The 26,990-nt window shown below is 37.5% G+C and overlaps 1 long non-coding RNA gene across 1 annotated transcript in view; it reads right to left on the reverse strand.

The window, feature by feature from the left end:
• The window catches only part of LOC145515545 (uncharacterized), a 133,431-nt gene that overhangs the window by 44,265 nt on the left and 62,176 nt on the right, over positions 1 to 26,990 (reverse strand). The window contains exon 3 of the long non-coding RNA XR_014060914.1: positions 1,984 to 2,131. This is a non-coding gene — a long non-coding RNA (uncharacterized LOC145515545). The remainder of the gene's footprint in view (positions 1 to 1,983; positions 2,132 to 26,990) is intronic.

Raw genomic sequence — 26,990 nt, forward strand, 5'->3', positions numbered from 1 at the left:
CACAATTAGAAAAAGGCCCCATTAGGAAACTTTGACAATTTATTCCTTTTGAATGGAAATGTCTTGTCTATGCCTGTCCATCACTATATTTTGGAAGTATACAAACTGCTGTCTGGTTTCTCAGTTTCACAGCTGGAGAGAAATTTTGCCTCAGGATTAACCATACCTCAAGTTTCACCCCCACCTGACTTAGATGATATTTAGATGAGATTTGGGGCTGCAGGACGAGTTAGGACCTTAGGGTCTATTAAGATGGAGTAAATGTCTTTTGCATGCAAGAAGACCATGATTTAGGGGAGCCAGAGAATAGAATATCATGAGTTGAATTTGTTTCCTCCCCCAAATTCGTATACTGAGTCCTAACACTGGAGTCAATGTAAGTCCTAACACTGGATTCAAATCTCCTTACAAGAAGGGGGAATTTGGCCACAGAAGAGCCCAGAGGGAAGACTCAAGAAGACCCATTTCAAGTCAAGCAGAGAAGCCTCAGAAGGAACCAACAGACTTCCAGCCTCAAGAACTATGAGACAATAAATGTCTGCTATTTCAGCCCCTGAGTCTGTAGTACTTTGTTACGGCAGCCCTAGAAAACTAATATACCATGTGATCTAGCAATTCCATTTCTGATCATATGCCCCAAAGAAGTGAAAATAGGTACTCAAACAGATATTTGTACACTCATGTTCATAGCAGCATTATTCACAATAGCAAAAAAAGTGAAACAATTTGTGTCCATTGATGGATTAATGAACAACATATAATCTATTTATGTAATGAACTATTATCGAGCCTTAAAAGGGAAGAAAATTTGAACACATGCTACAACACAGATGAACATTAAAGACACTAAATAAGCCAGTCAAAGGGACAAATACTGTATGATTACACTTACACGAGGTTCCTAGGATAGTCAGATTCTAGAGATGGTAAGAATGATGGTGGACAAGACTGAGAAAGAAGAGAATGGGGAATTAATATTTAAACGGGTACAAAGTTGCATTTGTGGGTAAAGAAAAAGTTCTGAAGATGGATAGCACAACAATGTAAATGTATCTAATACTATAGACCAGCACATTTTAAAATGATTAAAATGGTAAATTTTGTTTTACATATTTTGCAATAACAAATGAAGGAGAAATAAATACTTTCAGACAAAATATGAAAAAATTCATCAGCAGTATACCTTCATACTATGAAATATTAAAGAAAGATGGAAAATGTTACCAATTAGATACTGGTTCTACATAAATTAATGAAGAGCATTTCAAAGGGTAAATATGTGGACAAGTGCAAAAGACATTTTTTATCAATTTTAATCTCTGCAAAAGATATTTGACTATTGAAAGTAAAAATAATAATGTGTTGTAGGGTTTATGGCATACACCAAAGTAAAATATCTGAAAATAGCTCAAGAAACAGGAGGGAAGGCTTGGGTGAATTCTGCTGTGCATTTTTTATACCATTTTTGAAGTGGTAGAGTAGCACTTGCGGAGAAGGCAATGGCCCCCCACTCCAGTACTCTTGCCTGGAAAATCCCATGGACGGAGGAGCCTGGTGGGCTACAAGTCCATGGGGTCGCTGAGAGTCGGACACGACTGAGCGACTTCACTTTCACTTTTCACTTTCATGCAATGGAGAAGGAAATGGCAACCCACTCCAGTGTTCTTGCCTGGAGAATCCCAGGGATGGCGGAGCCTGGTGGGCTGCCGTCTGTGGGGTCGCACAGAGTCGGACACGACTGAAGCGACTTAGCAGCAGTAGCAGCAGCAGCACTTGAAAGTTAAACCCTAACTTTCCAATGATACTAAAGTTAAATGCTAAAAAATAAAATAACGAGGTATAGATAATAAAAGAATCATATTTTTTTCAACTCAATCCAAAAGAAGGAGAGGGAAGGAACAAAGAGAAAATGGGAGAAGATGACAATAAATAGCAAGCTGGTAGATTGAAACTAAATTATGCTGATAATTATATTAAACATACCTTATTTCAGCTCTGGTCTTCCAAGAAACAGATGCCAAAATGAGATTAGAGGTGCGAGAGATTTGCTGGGAACATACTTGTGAAGGAGCACAGGGAGACCACTGGGGTAGGCTGGAAGAGCCTTTAGACCACAGTACAGATCCAACATCTGTGAAAGAAGCAAAAAACAAAAAAGAAAATTGAAGCCTCAGACCATTTCATAGTTTTGATAGAATATCACAGCAGGTTAATGAAATCTTACTAGCAAAGGTTTTCCATTAGAGGCAGGAATGTTCCAACTCTAATAACTCTACCATGCTGGGAACAGCTCAAAGAAAGTACAATTTCAGAGTGAGCACTCTGTTATGTCTAAAGGTATAATTGGAGATGTTTGTCTAACTATGCTTCTCGCAGAAGATCTGCTTGCTGAGAGAGGGTGCAGTTCCCTCCATGGCCACCACAGTCCATCTTTGTCTTGCACACAGGTGTGTGACTAGACATCTTCCATGGTTCTGTTGACCTCTTTCCCTCCAGCCCTCATTGCTGCAGTTGGTTTCAGGGCTACAGTCGATATTAATCATCTCCCTCCCTTACCATTCATTATAGATGTTTCTACTATCAGCTGGTACCTATAAAGGTTTTGGTGTCTTGCGTGCTCATGTGTGCTCAGTTGTTTGTTGTATCCAACTCTTTGCAACCCTATGGACTGTATGTAGCCCTCTATGCTCCTCTGTCCATGGGATTCTCCAGGCTAGAATACTAGAGTGGGTTGCCAAGGGATCTTCCTGACCCAGGGATGGAACCTGCATCTCCTACAGTGCAGGCAGATTATTTATCACTGAACCTCCAAGGAAGCCTTTTGTGTCTTACTTGGTACTTTAAACCAAACCTTTTCTGAAGAAACTGACTGTATGGTCATCATACCATCCTCAGGGTTGCTGCACGGGTTCAATCAGAGTCACAATTGGGCAAGGGAGCACCACGAGGGATCTAAGTGCATCACCTGGGTACCACAAATGTTCCTCTCTACCTCTACTATGAAAAAGCAGATGTACCTCTTTCTACTCTTGTCATCAATTACTCCTGCCAATACAATTTCTCCTCTTCTCATCTGTTGGTCCCTCTAAAAAGGACTCTAAGATACCCTGGCAGTCTGGATGGCATACAGTTCAATAAGATCTTACAGTGTCTCCTAGAAACAGGGTGGCTCCTTTGGGGCCAGAATCTCTAACCTTGTAGAGCCTATAGTTGCAGAGATGGGAAGCACAGACTCTACCAAAAAGACATTAGATTCCACTTAATTTTTTCTGTAAACCTAAAAGTGTTAAATAAATAAATAGTATGTTAATTTTTTAAAAATGAAGAGAGTCAGGTTCCTCTGTCCATGGGATTCTCCAGGCAAGAATACTGGAGTGGCTTGCCATTTCCTTCTCCAGGAGAGCTTCCCGACCCAGGGATAGACAGACAGAATCTGGATCTCCTGCACTGCAGGCCAGTTCTTTAGTGACTGAGCTTTGAGGGAATTCCATTAAATAAATAAATAGTATGTTAATTTTTAAAAAGAGGGAAGAGTAATGCCATGTCATTCCTTTGTTCTGAATACTATAGCTACTCTCCATTTCATTCAGAGTCCAAGCCAAAGATTTCTATAAGGTCTACATGACCTCATTTCATTACCCTATGATTTCATCTCTTACTAAAATTTCCCTCCTATTGTTTTACTCCAGGCAAGCTTCTGGTATAGAACATTAACACTTGACATTTTCTATTATCTGGAGTGCTCTTCCCTTAGGTATACCTATGGCTAATCCCTTATCTCCTTCAGGTCACTGCTTCAAAGAACACATAAAACATAAAACCCACAAAAAGACAAATAAGAAAAATACCCAGTTGAAAGAAACTGGGTATAAGATTTGAACAAACTCTTCTCAAAATAGGATATCCAAATGGTTACTAAAAAAAGAAGCTATGATCAGCTCTCTAGCAAACAAATGAAAGCAAATTAAGACCATTAAGACCAAGGTCTGACAGAAAACCATTACAGACCTATTCAGTTCAGTTCAGTTGCTCAGTCGTGTCCAACTCTTTGCAACCCCATGAATCGCAGCACACCAGGCCTCCCTGTCCATCACCAACTCCCGGAGTCTACCCAAACCCATGCCCATCAAGTCGGTGATGCCATCCAGCCATCTCATCCTCTGTAGTCCCCTTCTCCTCCCGCCCCCAATCCTTCCCAGAATTAGGGTCTTTCCAATGAGTCAACTCTTTGCATGAGGTGGCCAAACTATTGGAGTTTAATCTTCAACATCAGTCCTTCCAATGAACACCCAGGACTGATCTCTTTTGGGATGGACTGGTTGGATCATCTTGCAGTCCAAGGGACTCTCAAGAGTCTTCTCCAACACCACAGTTCAAAACCATCAATTCTTTGGTGCTCAGCTTTCTTCACCGTCCAACTCTCACATCCATACATGACTACTGGAAAAACCATAGCTTTGACTAGACCGACCTTTGTTGGCAAAGTAATGTCTCTGCTTTTAAATATGCTATCTAGGTTGGTCATAACCTTCCTTCCAAGGAGTAAGCGTCTTTTAATTTCATGGTGGCAATCACCATCTGCAGTGATTTTGGAGCCCATAAAAATAAAGTCTGACACTGTTTCCACTGTTTCCCCATCTATTTCCCATGAAGTGATGGGACCAGATGCCATGATCTTAGTTTTCTGAATGTTGAGCTTTAAGCCAACTTTTTCACTCTCCTCTTTCACTGTCATCAAGAGGCTCTTTAGTTCTTCTTTGTTTTTCTGCCATAAGGATGGTGTCATCTGCATATCTGAGGTTATTGATATTTCTCCTGGCAATCTTGATTCCAGCTTGTGCTTCCTCCAGCCCAGCATTTCTCATGATGTACTCTGCATATAAGTTAAATAAGTAGGGTGACAATATACAGCCTTGACATACTCCTTTTCCTATTTGGAACCAGTCTGTTGTTCCATGTCCGGTTCTAACTGTTGCTTCCTGACCTGCATACAGGTTTCTCAAGAGACAGGTCAGATGGTATGGTATTCCCATCTCTTTAAGAATTTTCCATATTTTATTGTGATCCACACAGTCAAAGGCTTTGGCATAGTCAATAAAGCAGAAATAGATGTTTTTCTGGTACTCTCTTGCTTTTTCGATGATCCATCGGATGTTGGCAATTTGATCTCTGGTTCCTCTGCCTTTTGTAAAACCAGCTTGAACATCTGGAAGTTCACGGTTCACGTATTGCTGAAGCCTGGCTTGGAGAATTTTGAGCATTACTTTACTAGCGTGTGAGATGAGTGCAATTGTGTGGTAGTTCAAGCATTCTTTGACATTGCCTTTCTTTGGGATTGGAATGAAAACTGACCTTTTCCAGTCCTGTGGTCACTGCTGTGTTTTCCAGATTTGCTGGCATATTGAGTGCAGCACTTTCACGGCATCAGCGTGGTGGAGAGGAGCTACCCAACGGCTGAGGAGCTGCGGCTGTGTGGGCACAGGAGGGCCGAGAGGAGTTACTCCACATTCAAGGTCAGGAGGGGCCACCATGAGTAGATACCCCTTGTCCAAGGTAAGAAGCAGCGGCTGCACTTTGCTGGAGCAGCCGTGAAGAGATACCCCACATCCAAGGTAAGAGAAACCCAAGTAAGACAGTACGTGTTGTGAGAGGGCATCAGAGGGCAGACACACTGAAACTATAATCACAGAAAACTAGCCAATCTGATCACACGGACCACAGCCTTGTCTATGTCAATGAAACTAGGCCATGCCATGTGGGGCCACCCAAGAAGGACGAGTCATGGTGGAGAGGTCTGACAGAATGTGGTCCACTGGAGAAGGGCATGGCAAACTACTTCAGTATTCTTGCCTTGAGAACCCCATGAACAGTATGAAAAGGCAAAAAGATAGGACACTGAAAGATGAACTCCCCAGGTCGGTAGGTGCCCATTATGCTACTGGAGATCAGTGAGAAATAACTCCAGAAAGAATGATGGGATGGAGCCAAAGCAAAAACAGACCTATTAGATTCACAAAAAAACATACTGTGTGACAATTTCAAGTGTTGGTGAGAAAGCTGAATAACAGGAACTCTCTCAGGAGTGAAAACTGATACAAATTCTTTGCAAATAGTTTAGCATTTTCTTATAAAGTTAAAGGTAGCATTCTACCCCGAATTAGACACACTGGAGAAACTCTAGTATACAGATAGGAGTTAGGTACCAGAGAGTTCACAGCAGCATTGTTCAAATTAGCTCCAAATTGGAAACGATCCCAGGTGCATTGAGATAGAGTCAATACAAAAACTATTACGAATATAATATTAAGCTATACAACCATTAAAAAGGCATAAACTATGTATATATCCATCAACATGGATGAACCTTACAAATATACTGTTGAGTGAAAGAAGCCATCAAAAAAGAAAACAAACTACAATTTGCTTGTATACATTAAGAAAGCAAACAAAATCCAGCTGAAGCCTTTAGTGGGTAAACTAAGGGTTTACCCTTAGTGAAATATCTTTAAAGACAAGCAAGGCCAGATAGTCACCTTTCTTTAGTTGATTTTATGCCTGATGGGGGAAGAATCTGTTCTGACTGTGGAGAGGCATGTGGCCAGTTTCCACTTGGTCTGAGTGATTCACAAATGTTGCTCTGCAGTTGTTGTTTAACCTGTACATATGTTTTATGTCCTCTTCTGTATGTATAAAGCATTTCACAAGAAGAAAAATAAACAAACCTTATAAAGACAAATTGATGATAGATCTAAATCCACAGGCATCAATATGAATGGAAGATACTGTCATAAAATTAAGCAAACATATTGTTTATCTTTTTTCTTCACTTTTCTCACTGCTTTGGCTTGCACTGAGTACTAAGTATCTACTGTTCGTATTGCTGCCTATGCATTTTAGTAGCTGTTCACTGATCTAGTCCGACCTTCTGCTTAGTAATTTCAAGTAGTCAGCAGGAGGCATTAAATTGCATCAAGACATAATGCATTATGCAATATTGTAAAAACTAAGGTAAGATGATGCTAGGGCTTGCAAAGCAGCAATATGTAAATGAGACCCCTTGGTTATAAGACATGGCTTTAATTGGAAGAGATATGTCACACGATTGAGGTGTAGTGGTTTCAAGGAGAAAAAAAAAGACTAAGAACTTGTGCTTCCTCCTGGATTCTGAACTGAAATCCCTTTAATCATTTTCACACTTTTGATTTCAGTTCTGAGCAGGGCTATTACACAATTTGGCAAATCCACTTCAGTAAGACTATTGCCAAGGTTATTTCCTAATCATGTAGGGTAGGACAGTTTGAAAAATAAACTAAAGCAGATCCAAGTTTTGAAAGCAAGAGTCTCTAATTTCAAAAACTTTATTAGCTGCTATGTGACCTAGTCTCCCTAAAAGGGCTCTTGGTGATTTTCAGAACCATTTATTCTATCTCCTTTAGAGGCCATACTCAAGCTTCATCAAACTGGTTTGGTATGTAATTGTGACTATAGAAGTTGTATGAAATCTGCCCTCTCTAAGTCAACTCAAAAATAAAATAGAAATAGTTTCAATAATACAATCAATTTACAATTGAGACATTTCTGTAGGCACAAGTCAAGAGATAAAATACAGTGTTACAGCATGGAAAGATCCCTGGATCAGGATCCAAAGACCTTAGAGTTTGTATGACTTTGGGCAAATCATACAATCTTTATATACATAATTTGTCTAATCCGCAACATGTAATAACATCTATCAAGCCAATCTCATGTTGGATGACCCAAATAAGATGGAAGATATGAAAATGGTCTACAGATTTTAAATCATCCTGCAAATGTTTTATTAGTATCATAAAAGCCAAATTGAGATGCTCAAAATTTCTCCTCCTTAAAGTCCTCAGATATTGTACACATTTAATGGCAATTCTCTTCCCAGTTACATGTGGCAGCATATCTCACCAGGTTTAATTGTTCCAGTAGCTTCATCTCCACATGTAAAATTTGTAACTCCTCCTCAGAGATGCACTTTATAGGGATTTTAACAGGCAAAATGAATAGAAGGGCAAAATAACACATAAGACTGGACTGAATTTTGGATTTTGATTTTCCTGCGTGACCTTAGATGTGTGAAACAGATGATTGCTCGTGTCCTATCTATTCTAAAGTTTAATATAAAGAGTGCATTGAGATAGAAGTTCTGCTGACTGTCCAGCCGTAGAACATATGCTTTGAAGTTTTCTATAATAATGATGAGGGCCTGGCTCCAACCCAACACTCACCAGGTCCTCCAGTGTGGACTCATTTCCAAGATGAACCCACTAGCGTTTGCAATTTGAGACTAGAGCCATAAAAGAAATTTCTGTCCTGTGTAAAGTAAACTGGATCATATGGGGTCTGAATTCATGACCTTGGCCTTGTTAGCCGTGCTCTAACTAGGTGAGGTAATAGGTCCAGATGGTAACAAGATGTAGAACACTTTGCAGAAGTCATTTGGTACTTATATAGATCAGAGATGACTTCCAAAAACTGAATCCTTTGATAGCATGTGCTGTTTCACCCCTAGGTCCTAGTCCACGGTTCTACAGAAGCAAACGTAGGGAGACAGATGGTCAAGCTGGAGGGAAAGAAAAAGAGAACAAACATAAAGGGAAGGAAGAAAATGTTGGGATTCTGGCCAATGCCCAGAAATCTGAAATATAATAGAAAGCTTATAAATCTCAAAGCATGAGAAACTTAAGCAAAGACATTAGTTGTTGCAGTACAAAGCTTAGCCATCAACATGAAATATCTCCCCTTCGAGAGAACACACTATCATCAAAACAAAGTATAGTACAAAATTGGACTGGTAAATATTCATGAAAGTTCCCCAACCATGAAATATGTGTTGATATGAAGGGAAATAATACTGAGGTTAGGAACACTTGAGAAGAATTTCAAAGTTAAAGGAATCAGGAACAAGGCTACGGGGTGGCTGGGGACACTTCAGCAGCAAGGAGAGAGTTCTTTGCAACCCTTGTTACTAAGGAAATTTCAGAACTGGTCTATAAATAGCTCCCTGCCATTAGCCCAGTCAGAAATGAGATTTTGTAGCAACACTGCAGCTCTGTGTGCTGCTGAAGGAAATTTAATTCTAACCAATTCTTTTTTCCAGTTTTTTTGCTTTCGGCCAGACAGAAAGATAGATATCACAGGAAAGAAAATGGAAGTGTGGATAGATGTATAGCTTGAGACTGCAATGCTTCTTTTACACAAGAATTTTAACTCATGCAACTATGAAAATAATGCATATGCATTTTTAATACTCCTTCCAGTATTAAGCTAGGTAGGAGTTCAGTTGCTGTACTTTCAGGGTTAGCATCTAATGCTTGTTTTTCATGGGTCCTAAAGAAGGAATTAGTATAGTAATCTGCTGCTGCTGCTGCTAAGTCGCTTCAGTCGTGTCCGACTCTGTGCGACCCCATAGACGGCAGCCCCCCAGGCTCCACCGTCCCTGGGATTCTCCAGGCAAGAATACTGGAGTGGGTTGCCATTTCCTTCTCCAGTGCATGAAAGGGAAAAGTGAAAGTTAAGTTGCTCAGTTGTGTCCAACTCTTAGCGACCCCATGGACTGTAGCCTACCAGGCTCCTCCGTCCATGGGATTCTCCAGGCAAGAGTACTGGAGTGGGGTGCCATTGCCTTCTCCGAGTATAGTAATCTAATATTTTTTCTTTTATTGAATAAATCCTAATTCCCTTGCAAAGTTTCTTTCATCCAAGATGTTCACATAAAAAAATTTATTTTAATTTGTCAGTAATCTTATTTTGATAAATTGTAAACTTTTCCTCCTACACATCACCATTCTTGCCTTTTTCTCCTACTATTTGTTTCTGTTTTCTTTTGAATTTGTTCCCAACAAATAACTGAGTAATTTGCAAATATTAATTTATTTAAACAAATGTAAATATCAGTTTGGGGGGGAAATGGCTATGATGTAACTTACTGGACATTATTCCAGCAGGTAGTTTTTATCAAAATTACTGTATTTGTAAGCTTCAAGTCTAATCTTTAGCAAATGCATGGAGATTGGGAAGTTGATTTCAATATCCGCCTCCTTATTTCTTCTGTCTTTGGAACTTTCCTATCCAGAGGGTCTCTGACCATGTGTTTAAATCCACAAGATCAACTCAACTAACCCTGCTTAATCTATAGGTGTTTTGCTTTCTTCTTCCTCTCCAAAGCAAAACTCTCTCCCCATATTCATTTGTAAATTCAATACAAGCAAGTCCCACGGAAATTGAGCAAATTATAACATTTGTTTGGAGGAGTAAATATACAAGAATACTCAAGAAGGGACTTCTCTTGTGGTCCCGTGGTTAAGAATTCACTTTGTAATGCAGGGGACACAAGTTCAATCCCTGGTCAGGGAACTAGGATCCCACATGCCGTGGAGAAACTAAGCCTATGGGCCATAACTAGAGTCTGTGTGCCGCAATGAAAGATGCTGCATAATGCAGTGAAGACCCAAAGCAGCCAAATAAATATATATATTTTTAAAAAACAAAGAGTCAACAAACATTTTAAAGGAAGAATAGGAAGAATAATAAGAGAGAGATTTACCCTAGAAAATATCAAAACATACTAAAAAAAAACATGAGTTAAAACAGTATACAAGTGAAGACAAGCAAACCAATGAACAGAAAAGAGAAACCTGATACATGACTATATATCCACTTATGTATGTATGTATATAAACATAAAATATGAAAGGATGGTATTTAAAATCATTGGGAAACGTTATTGGACAATTGGCTTTCCATCCTTCAAAATAACAGATTTCTTACCGTATACTATGTACAAAATTAAACTCTAAATGTTAAAGGTTCAAATGTAAAAAATTTGAAAAATACTATAATAAAACATGGAAGACAATGTTCATAAACTTACAGTGGGATAGAAGAGAGGAAGCCCATAAACCCAGAAGCTCCAAAGGAAAACATGAATATATTTGACCATGTAAACTATCAAGTCATCAATATAATGAAAGACATGGTAAATCAAGCTTATATAATACCCAGAGAGAAAATAGTGCAAGATTTATAACAAATGAAATGTTAGTATCCATTACATAAATCTTTAAAAATCAATAAGAAAAAAGGTAAATGACTAAGTAGGAAAAATAGACAAAGAATCTGAACCATTTTGGGGAGAGAAAAAAACAGTGACTGAAAAGCATAAAAAAAGATAGTCTCCCTAGAGGTCAGAGAAACGCAAGATAAAATAAAATGAGATTTTTGGGTTTTAGCTACCATGGCAACAAAGATTTAAAACTGATAATATCTAGAATTAGTCAAATTATACAAAAAAGGCTGAGTGCCGAAGAACTGATGCTTTTGAACTTTGGTGCTGGAGAAGACTCTTGAGAGTCCCTTGAACATCAAGGAACTTAAACTCATCAATCCTAAAAGAACTCAACCCCGAATATTCATCAGAAGGATTGATGCTGAAGCTCCAATAATTTGACCACCTGATCCGAAGAGCTGACTCATTGGAAGAGACCCTGATGCTGGGAAAGATTGAGGGCAGGCGGAGAAGGGGACAACAGAGGATGAGATGGTCAGATGGCATCATCGGCTCAATGTACAAGAGTCTGAGCAAACTTTGGGAGATAATGAAGGACAGGGAAGCCTGGTATGCTACAGACCATGGGGTCACAAAGAGTTGGACACAACTGAGCGACTGAACAACAAGTCAAATTATGGAGAAAGAGATCTCTCATATGTTCCATCTACCCTGGTTAAATAAATCTTTCTGCTTACTCTCTAGCTGCTCGTATACAACTCGAACAATCTGGAGAAAAATACACAATCGCCCTGCAAGTTTAACTGCAAACTCATGACCACAAATCTCTTCTAGGCACAAAACACCGTCCAACAATCTCATTACCCTTTCCAGGATGCTCAGTCTCCCAGTCTCCAAAAATATTGTTAGCTTTATGCTTCTATTTTTTTCAAACCTTCAATGTTTCCAAACTTCCTTTACAGTCACTTCCTTCACAGCTAATCTTGTCTGACACTTTATTAAGAAAAAATATGCAATTAGTCATGTCTCATTTTGCCATCACTAAATCAACCAATTTATCTGCATCTGTACCTATACCATCTTCTTTGCCTTTGTTACTATAGATAAAATGTCACTAATCCAATTTAAGGACAATCCTGCATTTGTTTTCTGGATCTCACCACTTTTTTTAAAGGACTTTTGTTGTTCAGTCACTCAGCTGTGTCCAGCTCTTTGTCACCCCATGGACTACAGCACCCCAGGCTTCCCTGTCCTGTCTCCAGGAGTTTGTTGAAACTCATGTCCATTGGGTCGATGATGCCATCCAACCATCTCATCCTCTGTCACCCCCTTTTCCTTCTGCCTTCAATCCTTCCCAGCATCAGGGTCTTAATCCCACATTAATCATCACTGGTTTATCCCTGTACTGAATCAATTTTATCTGCATACAGACCTAATGTAGCCTCATCCATTTTCACACACAGAGCATCAGAGCATCTAGCTGGTAGTCACTAAGTTGTGTCTGACTCTTGCGACCCCATGGACTGTAGCCTGCCAGGCTCCACTGTCTATGGGATTCTCCAGGCAAGAATACTGGAGTTGGTTGTCATTTCCTTCTCCAGGGGATCTTTCTGATCCAGGGATTGAAACTGGGTCTCCTGCATTGCAGGCAGATTCTTTACCAACTGAGCTATGAGGGAAGCCAGGAGTCATCAGCATCTAGATGGTATTTCACACCCCATGTCCTCCTCCAGTTAGCACCCCATTTCTCTGTTTCCTTTCTAAGCAAAACTTCCATCCTATGAGTTGAGTTATCTAGCAAGGCTTTCTTCACTTCCTCTCATCACATCTTCTCTAGTCTGAGGCACTGGGCCTTCATAACCACCACTTCACTGAAACTACTAAAATTAAAGTGATCAGTGACATCCAGCACTCCTGCTGCCAGTGACTTTCCTGTGCTCATCTTACTTGACCTCTCAGCAGCATTCAACAAAGTTCACCTCCTCTCCCTATTTAAAGAACTTCCTACTCTTGAATTCTGTCGCTCCCCAAACTATTAGACTTTTCCTTATGTCATTGACCACTTTTGGTTTCTCCTTTGACTTTCCTGTGCTCATCTTACTTGACCTCTCAGCAGCATTCAACAAAGTTCACCTCCTCTCCCTATTTAAAGAACTTCCTACTCTTGAATTCTGTCGCTCCCCAAACTATTAGACTTTTCCTTATGTCATTGACCACTTTTGGTTTCTCCTTTGACTTTCCTGTGCTCATCTTACTTGACCTCTCAGCAGCATTCAACAAAGTTCACCTCCTCTCCCTATTTAAAGAACTTCCTACTCTTGAATTCTGTCGCTCCCCAAACTATTAGACTTTTCCTTATGTCATTGACCACTTTTGGTTTCTCCTTCTTCACTTGGCATCAGTACATTAAACGATTCAAGACTCTGTTCTATGTTCTATGTTGTCCGGTTTTCTGTCTATACTCTCTCCTTAAGAGATCCCTTTCATTCCTGTATCCTTAAAAAATAGTCTAGATGCTTGTGACTTGTAAAATTTACATCTTCGTTCCTAACATTTACTGAACTCCAAGTTTATAAATCTAAGATCTTTCTTGTACCACCACATGGAAGCCTAACAGTCATTACAAAATTAACATAGACAAAGCAGAATTCTTCATATATCATATTATATCCAAGTCTACTTTTTCTTATTTTCCCCATTCCAGTAAATGGCCACCACAAACCAACCATTTGCTTAATCCCAAATTCTAATAGTTACTCTATTTATCCATAACCAAGTTTTATCTCTTTCATCTACAAAACCTGTTTCTAACCCATATAATTTTTCCCACTTATCTCAAGCTACTCTCCTTTCTTAAATGAATTATGATGGATTTTTAGTCTTCTCTCTTGTCTATTTGAAATCCACTCTACACAGAGCAATTAGAAAACTTTCTAAAACATAAATCAGATCCTCTGCAATGGTTTCCACTGGATTTAGAATGAAAATACTTTGCATTCATCTGATTTCAACCTGTACCTTCAAGCTTATTATTTCCCATAGGCTCTAGCTGCCCAGATCTAAGTCCCCTTGAAATACTAAATGTTTCAGGATCTGTCCATTTGCCTTTCTATTCCTGTTTCACTCTGTTCTTAGCTCTCTATTTGGATGGCTATCTGTTTTTTATATTTCACATCTCAGTACAACTTTTTCTAACCACCTAACCTAAAATAATAAGATCATCATCACTCTCTATCACATAATCACTTTATTTTTTCATACCTTATGTAAACTCCAAATAGTTCTCTTGTTCATTTACTTGCCCATCTCCCTTCCACATATCCCATCTCTAAGTCTTTGCTGGAATACAGGGTACATGATAGACCTCATCTGTTTTTTTCAGAACTGTATTCTTTGTGCCTAAGGGGGAAAAAAGCCAAATATAAACCAGAGATTACCCTGGATTATCTGAGTGGGCCCAATGTAATCAAAACAGTCATGTAAGAAGGAGAAAGGAGGACCAGAGTCAAGGAGAGAGTATGTGAGGACAGAAGCAAAGGTCAAAGAGGAGATAGGAATGGTATGCTTCTAGCTTTAACAATGGAGGGAGGAGTCAGACCAAGGAATGAAGGCAACCTCTACAAACTGAGAAAGGTGACGAAGTGGGTCTCCCCTAGATCCTCCAGAAGAAGGAATACACACCTGCCACCATCTTGATTTTAACTCAGTGAAACTGAGTTAATATTTCTAATCTCTAGAACTGTAAGATAATAAATTTGTATTCTTTAAGTAGCTAAATATGTAGTCATGTGTTACAGCAGCAAGAGGAAAGTCATACAGTCTGTCATCATTTGGATTTACATGGTTTTTAATGTAGTGATTTCACCTCAAGAAATCTGTCCTACGAAAAGTCCAAACTATTTGATTCCTATAAGTTTGTTGTTCAGCGGCTAAGTCATGTCCAACTCTTTGCAACCTCGTGGACTGCAGCACGCCAGGCCTCCCTGTCCCTCACCATCTCCCATTGGGAGTTTGCCCAAATTCACATCCATTGAATCAGTGATGCTATCCAACCATCTCAACCATTTCATCCTATAGCTTTATATTGTCTTAAAACTGTCCAGTGTTGTTCTTCAGTATTGTTTCAGCTTTCCATGTAAACTTTTTCCTTTCCATGTAAACTTTAGAATAATTTGTTGATATCTACAAAATAGCTTGTTGAGATTTTGATTAAGATTGCCTTGGATCTATGGATCAAACTGGGAAGGATTGACATCTTAACAATATTAAGTCTTCTAATCCACGAACACAAAATATATTTCCATTTATTTAGATCTTCTTTGATTTCTTTTATCAGTGTTCTCTATCATTAAGATCCTATACATAATACTTTTTTAGATTTGTAACTAAGCATGTCCATTTTTATGCAATGGTAGATGTTATTTTTTATTTCAAATTACAATTGTTCATTGCTAATATATAGAAAAAGCAATTGATTTTGTATGTAACCTTGAATTCTGCAATCTTGATAGACATGCTTAATAGTCCAAATTTTTTTCTGATAAATTTGGGCATTATCTCCACACACAATCAGGGCTTCCCAGGTGGCACAGTTGTAAAGAATCTGCCTGCCAATGCAGGAGATGCAGGTTCAATCCATGGATCTGGAAGATCCCCTGGAGGAGGGCATGGCAACCCACACCAGTATTCTTGCCTGGAAAATTCCATGGACAGAGGAGGCTCGTGGGCTACAGTCCATGGGATCAGAGTTAGACACAACTGAGGGACTAACATTTATGGTGATAGATATTAACTAGACTTATTATGTGATCATTTCACAATATATGCAAATAGTGAACCATATTGTTGTATACCTGAAACTAATATAATGTTATATGTCAATTAAATCTGTTTAAATTTTTAATAAAATAAACATAAGTCTACTAGGACTATTTCTCTTTGTGTGAGTTTTGATAGTTGGTTTCTTTCAAAGAATTAATCCCTGTTATCTAAGTTATCAAATTTGTGGACACAGAATTGTTTACAATATTTCTTTATTACCTTTGCCATGTCCACAGAATCAGTAGTGCTGGCCTCTGTTTCATTTTATTATTGGTAATTTATGTCTTTTCTCTTTTCTTCCTCATTAACCTAGCTATAATTTATTGTTTTACTGATTTTTTTTGAATAATCAGTTTTGATACAACAGATTATTTTTATTGCTTTCCTATTTTCCATTTCACTGATTTCTGCTCTAATTTTTATTACATCTTTTTCTGCTTGCTGTAGATTTCTTTCTCTAGTTTCCTAAGGTGGAAGATTAAGTCACTGAATTTAAATCTGCCTTATTTTCTAATATATACATTCAATATAATTATTATAAATTTCTCTCTAAGTATTGCTTTAGCTACATCCTACAAATCTTGATTTTTTTTTATTTCCCTTTAGTAAAAATGTATTTATATCTTGAGACTTTTTCTTTGGTCAATGGTTGTATAAAAATATGTTGTTAAATTTACAACTATTCTGGGAATTTCTTTCAGTTTAATTCCTTTGTAGTATGAAAATCCACTTTGCATTATTTCTATTCTTTTAAATTTGTAATCTTTCAAGGCCCAGAATATAGTCTATCTTGGTGAGTCTTCCATAAGAGTTTGAGAAAAAAGTCTATTCTCCCATTATTTGATGAAGTAATCTATAAATGTCAATTAGGTCAATTTTGATTGATAGTGCTGTTCAGGTCATCTGTCTCCTTACTAATTTCCAAGCTATTTGTTCCTTCAATCACTAATCAAAGAATGTTGAATTCTCTAATGATAGTGGATTTGTCTATTTCTCCTTTCATTTCCTTCAGTTTTTGCCTCACATATTTTAATGCTGTGTTTTTAGTTACATAAACACTTAGGATTGATTTGTCTTCTTGGAAAATTGACTCCTTTATCACTATGTAATGCTTCTTTGTTTTCCTGATTATCTTCCTAGCCCTGACATCTACTTCCTCTGAAACTAACATAGCTCCTCCAGCTTTCACTAGAGTGATATATCTTCTTCACTCCATTCACTTTTTAACCTGTGTCTTTACAGTTAAGTGAATTTCTTATATACTATATGTAAATGGGTCTTTTATAGCTACACTTTTATATCAATGGAGAATATGAAAATTGAAAGTATTTATTTTATCTTTATTTCTCCGATGCTCTTTTTTATATAGATTCGATTTTTTTCTGTATTTTGAATGGTGTGTCATAACATTCACATTTAGTGCAATTACTGATATAGTTGGATTGATATCTACCATGTTTGTAACTGTTTTCCATTCATCACATTTGTTCTGTTTCTTTTTTCCTACCTCTTTTTCTGACTTCTCTGATTTTAATTAAGCATTTTATGATTCCATTTTACCCCTTCTCTTAGCATGTCCCTTATGCCTCTCTTTTTTAGCCATTGCTAGTGATGCTACAGAGTTACTAATAAAAATTTTTAACTAATCTAAGTTCACCTTCACATAATATTATATGACCTCACATGGGGTACACATATAGGGAGGAATCCAAATTCCTTCTTCCTGTCCCTCGTGAAATTGTTTTCATTCATCAATATGATGTAAATCTCCTAATAAACTGTTACTCATTTATTTAAATAAACAATTATCTTTTAGATCAGCGGAGAATATGAAAAATAAAATTATTATTTTACCTTTATTTCTTCTCTGATGCTCTTTATTATGTACATCCAATTTTTCATCCTGTATCATTTTCCTCTACTTGAAGAACTTTTAACATTTCTTGCAGTAGAGGTCTGCTGCTGATAAATTCTCTTAGTTTTTGTTGTTGTTATTTTTCTGATAAGGTCTTTTTTTCCTCTTCACTTTGAAAGATAATGTTGAATATAGAATTTCCTCTCTCAACACTTAATATTTCACACTACTCCCTTCTAACTTGCATAGTTTCTGAAAAGAATTTTGGTATGATTCTTATCCTTGCTACAGATAAAATGATTTTCCCTCCTGGTTTCTTTCCAGAGTATCCTTTTGTTATTCCTTCCTGCAGTTTGTATGTGACATGCCCAGATGAGGTTAACTTTTGGTATTTATCCTGCATAGTGTACTCTCAGCTTTCCAAATCTCTGCTTTGTCATCTATAATTTGGAAAGCTTACAGCCATAGTTAATTCAAATATTTCTTCTTCATCTTCTCTTTGTTCTCTCTCTGGTATTTCAATTAAGCAAAAATTACACCTTTTGAAATTGCCCCAAATTTCTTAGATATTCTATTTTTTCTTCATTCTTCATTCTCTTTGAATTTTAGTTTGGGAAGTTTCTATGTGCTATATGTGTGCTAAGTCACTTCAGTAGTGTCTGACTCTTTGTGATCCCACAGACTGTCACCTGCCAGGCTCCTCTGTCCATGGGATTCTCCAGGCAAGAATACTGGAGTGGACTGCCATGCCCTCCTCCAAGGGATCCTCCCAACCCAGGGATCAAACTCATGTCTTTTATGTCTCTGCCACTGGCAGGAGGGCTGTCTACCACTAGTGCCACTATACCACTATAGGAAATAGTAGGGCTTATTTTTCTGGAGGAAAAAACAAGGAAGTCAGTGTTTCCCTAGGCAGGATGTCAAGTTATCTTCAAAACAGGTAAGCCAACAGCCCCTCAGCTTGGAGTGATGGACACAAGTTTTTGTTTCAGGAACACATACCCTGACATTGTACAGCAGGTATCAGGCTAAGACACTTGTGGATGTACTAGCTTAGAGCTTTTCTTAAGAGAAATTTCTCTCTTTTTTTTTTTAAATAATACCTTCACTTTATTCCAGCCTTCCCAGGTGCTTCTCTATCCTTGGCCAAAGGCAGAGAAGAAAACAGAAATCTTTAAGATTACATTTCAGTGCAACTATAGATCTAGTTGTAAGATCATTAACTCTTTCTTCGCTTGCGTTGAGTCTACTGATGGCCCATCAAACACTTTCAATTGTATTACAGTGTTTTTGATCTAACATTTGCTTTTGCTTTTTCCTTAGTTTCCATTTGCTTTTCCATTACACATTTGTTGTTATAACTTGTTTACTTTTCACTTTTAGAGTCTTTAACAAATTAATCAGAGTTATTTTAAATGTCCTTTTTGATAATTACAACATCTCTGTGACCTGTCTGGTTCCAATGATTACTTTGTCTCTTGAGACTGTTTTTCTTGCCTTGGGCATATATTGTAATTTTCTGTTGAAAGCCAGGCTTGATGTATTAGGTAATAGGAACTGAGGTAACTAGGCCTTTGACGTGAGGATTTATATTAACTTGGCAAGGACCTTGGCTGTATTTAAGGTTTTCCATAGCCAGAGGCATCAGGTTTCTTAATGTCTTTGTTTTCGTCCCCCTTGTTGACTTTGGGCTTCCTTAAGTACTTCTCCTTGGGGAAAATCTATGCCTTGGGTCTCTTTCCATGGTAATTCACTGTAATATCAGAACTCTGTTAGTGTGATGATAAGGTATGGGGGAAGAGAAGCATTCTGTCATCTTATAATTAAATCTCAGCTTTTAGCAGGACTCTGTCTCTGGTCTTTGGCCTTTATGAGTGACTCTCCAGTGGTATAGCTTTTTTTCTTCCCCATTAGTTTCTCAGGCTACAATATTTCAAGTCTTTTTCTTTAAAGCCTTGATCCCTGTTTGCTATATATTTACCACCTTTAGGTGATATTGGAATGGTAAAGGATTCAAGAGTGGCAAGAACGTCCTTTTGCAGCTAAGACTGGCAAAGTCTCTTCCTCTGGAGAGAAGGCATTTTTTATGAAGGCAATGGTGGCTCAGATGATAAAGAATCTCCTGCAGTGCAGGAGACACAGGTTCGATCCCTGGGTCAGGAAGAGCTGTGGAGAAGGGAATGGCAACTCCAGTATTCATGCCTGGGAAATTCCATGGACAGAGGAGCCTGGTGAGCTACAGTCCATGGGGTTGCAAAGGGTCGGACTTGACTGAGCGGCTAACACTTTCTTTCACTTTCTCCTAGCCAGAGTTTTGAGGAGCTTTTCCTTAGGTCTGCAGGAGGAAAACCTGGTGGAGTTCATGGAGGTGAAGCCCACAAAAGTGTGTGAGACCCTCTAAGAATGTTGCCTCCAGTTCCCAGTAATTCATCAAAATAACCATTTAAGTTTCTCACTCATTTATGACTGCAGGAGCTTCTGCAAGCAAAAGAGATTAGGGGATTCCGAGTTTTAAAAACAAATATTGTAAATCTTGAGTGAAGAATTCCACCACGAGTGATGTAATACTAAAAATAGCTTTAAGACCTGAGCATTGAGGAAGTTTCTCTGGACTCTGTGTAGGAAAATAAACTTCTTAACAATTCTTAAGGTTGAACAATTCTTAATGTTGAACCTGTGCTTCACACAGGTTTGACATCCAAATTTACACACATAGAAAGAGTAGAAAAAGATATTTTAGCAATGTAGAAGTAACTGTATCAGTAGTAACTATAATATTGTAAGCTGTGATGAGAATAGAGCTTAAGTGTTCTCACTATACAACACAATGAAATAGTAATCAAGTGAGGTGAAGAATGTATTGTCTAACTTTATTGTGGTAATCATTCCGCAATATGTATGTGTATCAAATCATCATATTGTACAACTAAAACTTACACAATGCTATATGTCAATTATATTTCAATAAATAAATGGGGAAAAGAAGTAAAAAAATTAAAATAAAAACAGCTCTGTGACCACATGGATCTCTTTACTAAAAAATTGAAAGGAAGAACCTTCTTATTTATAACTTTTTTTTTCAATACAAGCTTTAAGAAATATTACAGAAAGAATACAAGGAGTAATCATGACACTTTTCTGAATTAATTAATTGTTTGCCTTTAGGTAGATTCATATTAATATATATGAATACGTGTATGTGTGCTTAGTCACTCAGTCATGTTTAGGTCTTTGTGACCCTTTGGACTGTAGCCTATCAGGATCCTCTGTCCATGGGGTTTTCCAGGCAAGAATACTGGGGTGAGTTGCCATTTTCTTCTCCAGGGGAATCTCCCTGACCCGGGGATCAAATCTGTGCCTCTTGTGTCTCCTGTATTGCAGGCAGATTCCTTACCCCCTGAGCCATCAGGGAATCCCACATATGAATATATATGAATATTATTATATATAAATATAGTATGTATGTGCATATCATTATATATAAATATATACATGAATATATTATATTTGAGTATTATTTTCTCTGAATTATTTGAAAGGAAGTTGGAGACATCATGCCCCTTAACCTGGTGCTTCAGTGTATATCCTTTAAGAAAAAATTATCTTACATAAACACATTACAGCTTTCAAACTCAAGAGATTTAACTTTGATACACTCTATGATACTATTCAATAGTCTACAGTCCATCATCAAGTTTTGCCAATTGCCAAATAACAACGTCTACCTGTTTGAAGATTACACACCACACTGCATTTAATACCATGTCTCTGTAATTACCTTTGTAAGAAAATGACTTGAAATGCATTGGAGTAGCAGCAAGCTTGGGAAGAAATTATTTCTGTGGAAGGGAATAGTGGCTTGGGCAGGATAAGCATCCCTTGGAGGCTTAAAGGTAAAGAAAAGGAAGAAAATGACAATGAAATTATTGACATTTATCAGAATCACAAAATGAGAAAACATACTGAGTTATAAGAATTATCACCAATTCACAAAACTGCACTTTACTAACAGAATAATGTAACTTTGATATAAGAAACCAAGAACACAATGATACCTCTAATTCCTGCCAACATATACCTATTAATGCTGATTAAGAAAAATGCAACATTTAAAGATGAAGAGAAAGATGACAGACTGCATACTTACAAAGCCAGTCTGTGAAGAAAATGAGAATAAAAATATTGCAGCTAATGTAAAGTCTCCCCTTAAAAATCAACCATTCAACAGTACAGTGAGGAAAACTATGTAAAAAAAAAACACTCCAACATAAACTAAACACCTTTTAGAAAGCATTTGCAGATTTTAAAAATTCCTGACTCAAATATTCAAACTATAAGAATTTAAATGATTAACAGAAATGACCATCCAAATGATGAAATGAAGAAAACAGTCATGGAAAATAAAATGAAAGTACAAAATACTTAAGGATGGAATTGGAAAAATAGGTCTGATATGGTTGACAGCCATGTATGTACTAGAAATTATTAGACTTTGAAGATAAATAAAAATATAGTCTGAGCCTTCAGGTAAAAGACCAAGTTACTCACAAAAGAAATAAAATTATCTTGTTGTCACACAACTTGAAAAAGTATTTTTAAATGTCAGGGAGAAAAGTGTGAGATAATTTTAGACATAGTTAAATATTTCTTTAAATATCAAAGTTAAAAGAAAAAAAAACCCCACAGTTGACAGGTTTAAAAACTCAGAAAAGATTTAAAGAAAAAAAAAACATTTCTTGGGGAATATTCTAGATGACAAGTTTTATTAAACCAAGAATTTGAGGATATTGTAGCAAAAACAATAGTAACAAAATTTTAATATATTTACCTGGACATCTAAGATAAAAACAAACGTAAAGGACAAGTGAAAGAATAACATTTAACTCTTGTATAATGTAAAGAAAAAAACAATAAAAGTAATGCACTAAAATAATGGGAGAATAAAAAAGAGTACAATCACTTCATTTATTATCCCTAGATTATCAGTGAGAATTAGCTTATATTATTTAAAGAGGCTTCCCTGATGGCTTAGATGGTAAAGAATCTGACAGCAATGTGGGAGATCTGGGTTTGATCCCTGGGTTGGGAAGATCTCCTAGAGAAGGGAATGGCTACCCACTCCAGTATTCTGGTCTTAAAACTGAAAGCCATATAGAAGAAGCTTAAATAAGGAAAGGAGGATTGATGTCAGCATAGGAAAAATAATGACTAGAATAAAAACAAAGGCTTCAAACATTCAGAAAGAAACGTCAAAAAAAAGGTAAGAAAACACATCAAATAGAGGAAATATATAGTAAATAAGGCATAACATCTCATAATATTTCACTAAGAAAAGTCAGTTTTGTTTCTGTTTACAGTAATGAACAATCTGAAAAGGAAATTAAGAAAACAGCTCCATTAAAAACAACATCAAAAAGAAATACTTAGGAATGAATCTAACAAAGGAGTTAAAAGACTTGTACACTGAAAACTAGAAAGCATTGCTGAAAGAACTTAAATATCTAAACAAATGGAAAGACATTCTGCACTCATGGATAAGAAGAGTTGATATTATTAAGATATCAGTGTTAACCAAAGTGATCTACAGATTCAATGCAGTTCTCATGAAAATTTTAAGAGTCCTTATAGTCAATCCTCAAAATCATATGGAATTGCAAGGGACCGTGAATCACCAAAACAAACTTGAAAAAGAAGAATAAAGTTGGACTCACACTGCCTGAGTTTAAAACTGTCTACAAAGATACAGTGACTAAAGCAGTATGGTACAGGCATAAGTGAGACATATGAATCAATGGAATTGAATAGAAAATCCAGAAGTAAACTCACACATATACGATCAATTGATTTTCAACAAGTATGCCAAGGCCATTCAGTGGAGAAATAAATGGTCCTAGAACAACAAATGGTTCTAGGAAAACTCGATATTCACATGCCTAAAAAAAAAAAAAAACAATGAAGTTGGACTCTTACCTGATACCATACAGAAAAATTTACTCAAAATGGATACCAAAAATCTAAATGTAAGAGCTGAATCTACAAAATTCTTAAAAGAAAACACTGGGGAAAATCTTCATGACATTGGATTTGGCAAAGCATAGGCAACAAAAGAAAAAATAAATCCACTTCATCAAAACTGAGAACTTTTGTTCATCAACAGACACTATTAAGAATGAAAAGACAAAGTACTGAAAGTGAAAATAATTGCACGTCATATATCTAATAAGGGACTAGTATCCAGAATAAGTAGCAAATAAACGGCAAATAGATGGGGAAACAATGGAAACAGTGAGAAATTTAATTTTGGGGGGTTCCAAAATCACTGCAGATGGTGACTGCAGCCATGAAATTAAAAGACGCTTACTCCTTGGAAGGAAAGTTATGACCAACCTACATAGTGTATTAAAAAGCAGAGACATTACCTTGCCAGTAAAGGTCCATCTAGCCAAGGCTATGGTTTTTCCAGTAGTCATGTATGGATGTGAGAGTTGGACTATAAAGAAAGCTGAGTGCCAAAGAATTGATGCTTTTGAACTGCAGTGTTAGAGAAGACTCTTGAGAGTCCCTTGAACTGCAAGGAGATCCAACCAGTCCATCCTAAAGGAGATCAATCCTGAATGTTCTTTGGAAGAACTGATGTTGAAGCTGAAACTCTAATACTTTGGCCACCTGATACGAAGAGCTGACTCATTTGAAAAGATCCTGATGCTGGGAAAGATTGAAGGAGGAAGGAGAAGGGGAAGACAGAGGATGAGATGGTTGGATGGCATCACCGACTCAAGGGACATGAGTTTGAGTAGACTCTGGGAGATGGTGATGGACAGGGAGGCCTGGCATACTGCTGTCCATGGGGTCACAAAGAGTCGGACATGACCGAGCTACTGAACTGAACTGAATCACAGAGTTTAGATAAACAGTGCCTAGAACCAAAATGAGGACAGGACTGATTAATTAGGAAAGCTAGGATCAAGGAGCAACAGGAGTCAGAGATAACTGGAAAGTGATCAGATGACTTCCTGAAATAGAGTACTTATAACTATGACAGCCTTTCTTCTGGCCCAATATACTTTTATGGATGAGCTGGGCTCTTTGAAATTTGTACTAGTTCATTTTTCAGTGTCATTCAGAATTTTCAAGTTATGGGTTTTACGTTGCCAAATAACCATATGGCTCTTAAACTCTCAAAATCGTTGTATTTATCGTGTCTGAATAAATAAAGATTACATTAGTGTGACAAAGTAGAGAGGAGCTTCTGAATTAGAAGTCAGGAAACATGACTCTGGTAGAAATAGCTCTTTGACCTTAAACAAATAATAAACATTTGTTTGTGCCTCAATTTTATCACTGACAAATTGTCCAGGCTAAATATGACTGCCACAGCCAGTTCTTCAAGTTTAAAATTACATAATTACATTATATATTTATATCCTTAAAATTTTATTACTGTAGTCACTACTCTTATTATTCTTGGTATTCTCTCTCAAACAGCCCAAAAGTGCTTTGAACCAGGATTGTAAATATTGTATAGAGACAAATTGTCTGAACCAATCATATTAGCAACAGTCTGAAAAATAGAGCTCTATAATCCAAATGACCCCGGAATGTCTTTGAAGTCCCGCCTTAAGATATTTTGCTCTTTTTTCTTTCTTCTTCTTTTCTTTCTTTCTTTTTTTTTTCTGCCACATGTTTTGTGGGATCTTAGTTCCCCAACCAGGAATTGAACTGGGGTGGGGGGACGGGCTTTGGCAATGAGCACATGGAGTCCTAATCACTGGACCACCAGGAATTCCCCTTATTCTTTTTTAAGAGCATGGTGTCTGGCAGAATTTATCATCCTCTTCAATAAGTTGCATCTATTACCATCACTCTGCTATGTGTCTTTCTTTCTAAAGAATCTTATTATTGTGGTAAAATATATCTAGCCTATATCATTTTAACCATTCATAGATGTATAATTCAATACATTCACAGTGTTGTGTAACTGTCAACACTATCCATACCTATACTTGTTATTAACTTATAATATATTATTTTTGATTACAGACATCCTAATGACTGTGAAGTGGCATCTAATTGCAGTTTCGACTTTCATTTTCCTAATGACTACCAATGTGGAGCATAGGAGCATATTTTCTTGTGCTTATTGGTCATTTGTGTATCTTCCTTGAAGAAATACCTTTTTTAATCCAGTTTTGAAGTTTGTGTTTGTTTTTTTTATTTTTATTTTTTGGTTGTTGTTGTTTTGTTGAGTTTTAGTTCTTTATTCTGGATCAGTTCAGTTCAGTTGCTCAGTCATGTCTGATTCTTTGCGACCCCATGGACTGCAACATGCCAGGCCTCCCTGTCCATCACCAATTGCCAGAGCTTGCTCACACTCATGTCCATCAAGCCGGTGATGCCATCCAACCATCTCATCAGTGGACAACAGAGGATGAGATGGTTGGATGGCATCACCGACTCAATGGACATGAGTTGGGGTAAACTCCAGGAGTTGGTGATGGACAGGGAGGCCTGGCATGCTGCAGTTCTGCTGCTGCTGCTAAGTCGCTTCAGTCATGTCTGACTCTGGGCAACTTCATAGACAGCAGCCCACCAGGCTCCCCCATCCCTGGGATTCTCCAGGCAAGAGTACTGGAGTGGGTTGCCATTGCCTTCTCCCGTGCTGCAGTTCATGGGGTCGCAAAGAGTCGGACACAACTGAGCAACTGAACTGAACTGAACTGAACCGACCTGAGGAGTTCATCTTTCAGTGTCCTATCTTTTTGCCTTTTCATACTGTTCATGGGGTTCTCAAGGCAAGAATACTGAAGTGGTTTGCCATTCCCTTCTCCAGTGGACTGCATTTTGTCAGAACTCTCTACCATGACCCATCTGTCTTGGGTAGCCTTACATGGCATGGCTCATAGTTTCATTGAGTTAAAAAAGGATGTGATCCATGTGATTAGGAACCAAATATTAGCTTCTACTGCAACATAGTATTCCCTACCCTCCCATGTACCCCATAATACCGGGTTTGGCAAAAGAAGCTCATTAGGGTTTTTCGGGAAGATGTTATGGAAAAACCCAAATGAATGTTTTGGCCAACACAATAATTTTGTTATTTGGTCTATATATGTATGAGCCATGAGGAACAACAGAAGACAAGAAGAACACATGCTTGGACTACCTGGGACTGAGCATCCCTCTTTCAGGGCTTGTCAGAGGTTACAGAACATGTTAAAGGAGACGTAAATGCTATCTGATTTACCAATACAACCAATGTACAAATGTACTCAGTAGCTT

The sequence above is a fragment of the Giraffa tippelskirchi genome, chromosome 1 (genome assembly GCF_054371585.1).
Source record: "Giraffa tippelskirchi isolate mGirTip1 chromosome 1, T2T-mGirTip1v1.2.pri, whole genome shotgun sequence".
NCBI classification, from domain to species: Eukaryota; Metazoa; Chordata; class Mammalia; order Artiodactyla; family Giraffidae; genus Giraffa; species Giraffa tippelskirchi.